General features: G+C 44.1%; 1 pseudogene; it reads left to right on the forward strand.

Annotated features, from left to right (window-relative positions):
* Positions 1-3,025: 3,025 nt before the first annotated feature.
* LOC110304641 (exocyst complex component 4 pseudogene) lies at positions 3,026-4,903 on the forward strand (annotated as a pseudogene).
* The last annotated feature ends 1,416 nt before the right edge of the window (positions 4,904-6,319 follow it).

A 6,319-nucleotide genomic window follows, 5' to 3' on the forward strand; every position in this document is an offset into this window, starting at 1 on the left:
GTTAATTGGAGGGGAATTCCACCTGAGCAGGGATGGTGAAGTTGTCATCTGCACTGTGGTGGAATCTTGATGTAACAAAGCTATTCTTTAACCATTCATGCTCCTGTAAACAGTCCTTTGCCCGTCCGTGTTCCTGTAAGATATCCTGACAAACTCATTGGCTCACCAAGTGAGGCTTGAGCAGAACAGCTAATTTAATCTACTGTTGGTGGTTATTTGGTGAGAACAAATGTCTCTCCTAGAGAAGTCAATACACTTACAAATGACTACTATCACCTTCATGCCTGTCTCCTTAGTCATGTTGAACTCCTGGGGGTGGAGAATGATCTTTTATTTCTGTGTCTCTACTATAGGCATTTACTACGAGACCAGTTTGCTGTGTGATCAACTTTTCCTGGGGAAAAACTGCCAAAATACAGACAGCTCCAAGGTCTACCTTGGTGAATCAATGAGTTTTATTGAGGTTATTTACAGGAATATGGGTGATGAGTTCGTTACAGGAATGTAATTGACTCAAAGACAGCTCTATCACCAGGGCCCACCAGAGCATGGGTGACAGCTGACGGAAGCTGTGAACCTGGAGTACACTGCACAATCTGCAGGCAGCTCTCGGACAGTGTCTTTTCTATGCGGCTCAGCTAATGTTTATCTTTTCTGAGCATTTTGGCTGCTTCCTGTTTCTTTCAGGCTGCTCAGCTGCCTTCTGCTTCCTTAGGCATCTGAACTTGTCTCAAAAGTCTCTTGTGCAACCTGGTTTCTCTCAAGTGACTCTCAGTAACCTTTACTGGTTATATACTCTTGGGGAAGGCCAGGGTCTAGAGAAGCTGATCAGTTTCAGGAACTTCCTGAGGCTATTTTGAGTTGCTTTCTTCCTGTCTTAATGGAATGTTTTTCAGGATGGAGTGTTTTACCTTCCTCTAGAACAGTGGTTCTCAACCTTTCTAATGCTGCAACTCTTTAATACAGTTCCTTGTATTGTGGCGACCCCACACACACACCGACCATAAAATTATTTTTGTTGCTACTTCATAATTGTAATTTTGCTACTGTTATGAATAATAATAATGTAAATATAATAATATGCAGGATGTGATTCCTGTGAAAGTTTCACTTGACCCCCAAAAGGGTCATGACTTGCAGGTTGAGAATTGTTGCTCTAGAACGTCCTGTTGTTTAACCTCCTTGTTAAACATCTGACAAGTGAATCTGCCTCCATTTTGAAAGCCATCTTATAGTAAAAACAAACGAGATTCATTCTAGTTTGTGATTAAATCTCTGTTTCTTACAGACTGAGCTATGCTCTACCTATAACCTTAACTAAACATGACTCTTTATTGCCTGTTCTAGGAAACAGCAATGATGGCTTTGTTTCAAAATGTTATGATCAGACTATCTTGTTAGTGATACGTTTTGTAGTGTGGCACAAGATGCAATAGGAGGGGGTGCCTTAGCAGGTGCATGCTGAGGCAATCTGTCCCCCAAGGTACCAGCTATATGAAAGGTCTAGTCTAAAATAAAGTTTATTTGGGGCATGGGAAGCTGGGGTGGTGAGAAGGAAGTGGAGGTAGAGAAAGGAAGGGGACAGAGAAGGACAGAAAGAGAGAGAAGAGAGAAAGAAGGGAAGAGGCTAGCTGGGAACACATGGAGAGAGAGAGAGAGAGAGAGAGAGAGAGAGAGAGAGAGAGAGAGTTTTACAGCAAGCCAGGCCAGTACCTGGCTGTTGCTAGGTAACTGTTGGGCAGAGCCTAGAAGAAATGCTAACAGTAAGGACCACCTTCCAAATTTGTCCTTGTTTCAGGAGGTTGTTATGATCAACTTGTTATGTGTATGTTCTGCCTTTTTAACTGGGCCTATTTGCCAAATATTACCAAATCCTCTTCTTAGAAACCCCTACTCCTGAGCTATTAAACCTTATCTTCCTCACGTCCATTGTTGATCTCTTGAACCCAACTTTAGGGAAAGACAGCTCCTCTTGTAAATGAAGAAAAGCTTGCTTTAACTAATGTGGCCACTATTTGGGTCAGTGGTCTTTCCTCTGTGGAATATCTGTGGAATTAACATACCCTATCCTAAAGTATCTGATTGTTTCTCTTTCTCTTTATATCCTTTGTCTTAAGACTTTTTCCTCTTAATTGGGAAGTTTTCACCTCAGAGGAAATTGCTACACAACACACTAGGAGGCCTAATTGCCTCCATAAGTACTAGCATTATAACAAGTGTGTATTGTGCCCTGTTCTCACCACTGTGATAAAGTATCTGACACAGACAATTAAAATGAAGACTGACTTTTGCTGACTGTGGTTTCAGAGGCTTCTCCTCAGCAGGCTGGGTGCAGGGTCCATTTCAGCACAAAGCATTGCTTCCGCTTACCCACACCATGTGTGCGCAAACTACAGCCCTGTTTTGTTTCTTTTTGTATAGATGTCTAACATATTTGTGTTTTAGGCTGTTATCTCAAGAGCCCAAAGTTTATTAAAAAGTTAAAGTTTAAACAGTAGTAAAGTCATAGTAAGCTAAGGCTAATTTATTGCTGAGGAACTATTTTAAACAAATTGTGTGGCCTAACTTTACAGTGTCTGTGGTAGAGAACAATAAGGTCCTTCAAACTCACTTACCATTCACTCATTGACTCAAGAGCACTTTCCACTCCAGGAAAGTTCACACATGGTAAATTCCCTCCATTCCTCTACAGATACACTTTTAAATGTCCCTTTTTACTATATTTTAAGGTACTTTCTGTGGTTCGATACGTTCACCACCTGGCTTTCTCTCCCTTATCAAGATGGCAGCAGAAGCAGCTGGTAGGTAATACAGAAGCACAGTCAGCCAGAGCAAAGGCCCTACGGGGGTTGGGGGTGGGGGGGTCTGCTCATCTCAGTGACCAGAACTCTGTCTACCAGTGATGACGCTGAAGACTGAGAAAATGAGAAAAGTCACTTTGAAAAAGCCTATGAGAAGTATGACCGTAACCTAGATGAATTGATCATTCAGCACTACACAGAATTGACAACCGCCATGGTTACTTTTAGAACTGCTGGAACTGTTGTTTGCTAAGTTTAATGCTGTAGCCACTGCACACTCTGTGGTCCTTCAGGACTCTGTTGGGACCCAGCTAACACAGCAGGAAGAGATCAAATTATATGACATGGCCGATGTGTGGGTGAAGATCCAGGATGTGCTACAGATGCTGTTGACTGAATACTTGGATATGAAGAACACATGTACCACCTCAGGACCATTAGCTCATCTAAGCTTTGCTAGTGCTGGAGCAGAGTTCGCAGCCTTTTTTTTTTTTTTTTTTTTTTTTTTGCCAAGAAGAAACCACAAAAGCCAAAGAATTCTCTTTTCAAGTTTGAATCATCCTCCCATGTTATCAGTATGAGCTATCTCTGAGAAGAGAGAAGGGAGCTCTACAATCAGAGTGGAGAACTTCAAAGTGGTCTTGATGACAACTTAATTGAAGGCGGAGGAACAAAATTTGCCTGTAAACCAGGAGCCAGAAATATTACCGTCATATTCCATCCATTGCTGAGACTTATTCAAGAGATTGAGTCTGCCAAACAGTGTCCTTTTCAAGACACCATGTATATCAAGAGCATCTTCCTTAATCAGGTCTTGGCTGAGATCAACAAGGAGATTGAAGGCATCACTGAAACCTCAGCCCTCTTGAAGATCCTAGCTAATGCAGACACCATGAAGGTTCTGGGAGTGCCGAGGCCTCTTCTACAGAGCACAATCATCGTGGAGAAGACAGTTATGACCTTATGAACCTGATGCATGACTTGAGTGTGTATTCAGATCAGTTTCTCAACGTGGTGTGTGTGTGAAGGTCTAGGAATACAAGGGCATGCGCTCCATAGCCAGCAGGGCCATTGTCCAGTCCGAAGAGAAATTTGTCATCAGTGCATCTTGGGCAAAAGATGATGGTATCAGCAGACTCTTGAAATTGCTGCCAAACTGGACTAACATGGTTCAGCCCAAACAGCTAAGGCCTGCAAGGGAGGAGGAAGACTTCATAAGGGCAGCCTTTGGCAAGGAGTCTGAAGTCCTGATTGGAAACCTTGGTGACAAACACATTCCTCCACAAGATATTCTCTGTGATATCAGTGACCTCAAAGCCTTGGCTAACATGCACAAAAGCCTGGAATGGCTGGTGGGCCGAACAACGTCAGCTTTCTCCATCCTTTATACATCCCAGATGCTTTCCCCTGCTCAAGAGAGCCATGTGAACATTGACCTTGCCCCAGTCTCTGAACAGGTCATGCAGACACTGAGTGAGTTTGCCAAGTCCTTCCAGGATATGGCTGACCACTGCTTGCTTGTCTTGATCTGGAAGTGAAAGTTCATTGTTTCCACTATCTCATCCCTCTGGCAAAGGAGGGGAACCATGCCATTGTTGCCAATGTGGAGAGTATGGATTATGACCCTCTAGTGGTCAAGCTCAACAAAGACATCAGTGCCATGGAAGAGGCTATGAGTGCCAGCCTTCAGCAACATAAGTTTCAGTACATCCTTGAAGGTCTGGGACACCTCTTCTCCTGTATCCTCATTAATGGTGCACATCAGTGAGTCTGGCATCAAGAAAATATGCAGGACCATGTTCATTCTTCAGCAGAATTTGACCAACATCACCATGTCATAGGAGGCAGACTTGAACTTTGCAAGGCAATACTATGAGATGCTGTATAACACAGCCAATGACTTCTGAACCTGGTGGTGGACCAGAGTTTGAAGTTCACAGAGTTAGAGTGCATCCATACCCTGACCCTGCTACACTGAAGCCAGACTAGTGGGGGGGGGGCAGACCACCCAGAACACCGGGCTACAGAGACTCAAGGAGATCATCTGAGAGCAGGCTGCCATCAAGCAAGCCACCAAGGACAAGAAAATAACCACTGTGTGATGGGGTACACCACACTGGGTGTGGGTGGGGTTCCCTGTGTGCACGGCCACAGGCTCTAGCTACTCAGCATAGCCTGAGCTGACTGTGTTCTGTCTACACTGATGCTTAGTGGGTAGGCGGTGGATTATTTTCTCGTTAGTTTTGCTTTTCCATATGAACACTAAGAAAGTTTGCAGTACAGAATGTTTTGCCTAGCAACCACTTTAGTCTATTCCCAAGGGATGAGGCTGGGACAGGGAGGAAGCCATGTCAAGTTGCTGGATTCTAAGAAAGGAATGAAGGAAAGCCGACTGCCACCTAAGTTTTAGGACCATCCTGAAATACTTAAGGCCTATGGTATAGGCAGTGGGCTTTTTCTCATCTTAGCCTGTAAGTTTATAGTTTAGTATAGTAAGTATATGCACATTGCTTTGTCTCCATTGCCAAAATCAAGTAAGTGCTTCTCTGCTGGCTTCCCACCCCAAAACAGATCTCTTTAAGGCTGGAAGATAGCAGTCCTTTATCCCAACCCTGGGACAGACTGCACCCACTATAGCAGGATTGTTTGCAGGCTGCTGGTTGGTTTTATAGCCTTCTTGTTTTATTCCTTCTGCATTAAAACTAGTTAAGAGCACTGGCTGTCCTTCCAAAGGACCAAGGTTCAATTCTCAACACCCGCACATAGAGGCTCATCTCTGTAACTTAACTCCATCTGACCTGAAGCCTTCTTAGTACTGCATGCACATGGTGCACAGACATACATGCAGGCAAAAATACTCATACACATAAAGTAAAAAATAAATCATCATAAAACTATTGGTAGAAATAGTAGGGAGAAAGGTGACTCACTGTTGGAGAACTTCCATCTCACACACCATTGTAAGGGACATCCTCTGTTCCCATGCACACTGTCTTAGTGACATGGCTTGTTGCTGTGACAAAATACTCCTCATCCCAAGCACCTCAAGAAAGGAAGGTTTATTTGGCTAACCTCACAAGGTACAGCCCATTAGAGCAGGGAGGATGATAGCAGGAGCCTGAGGCAGTGGTCACACTGCATTGGAACTCAAGAAGCATGGAGCAGCTGGGCAGTGGTGGTGCACGCCTTTAATCCCAGCACTTGGGATGATAAGGCAGGTGGATTTCTGAATTTGAGGCCAGCCTAGTCTACAGAGTGAGTTCCAGGACAGCCAGGGCTACACAGGGAAACTCTGTCTTGGACAAAAAAAAAAAGAGAGAGAGAGAGAGAGAGGGAGAAGGAGAGGGAGAGAGGGAGAGAGGGAGAGAGAGAGAGAGAGAGAGAGAGAGAGAGAGAGAGAGAGAGAGAGAGAGAGAGAGAGAGAAGAAAAGAGAAGAAGAAGAAGAAGAAGAGGAAGAGGAAGAGGAAGAGGAAGAGGAAGAGGAAGAAAGAGGACGAGGACGAGGACGAGGAAGAAG

This window comes from Mus caroli, unplaced genomic scaffold (genome assembly GCF_978045245.1).
Source record: "Mus caroli unplaced genomic scaffold, Mus_caroli_1 scaffold_1, whole genome shotgun sequence".
In the NCBI taxonomy this organism is placed as follows: Eukaryota; Metazoa; Chordata; class Mammalia; order Rodentia; family Muridae; genus Mus; species Mus caroli.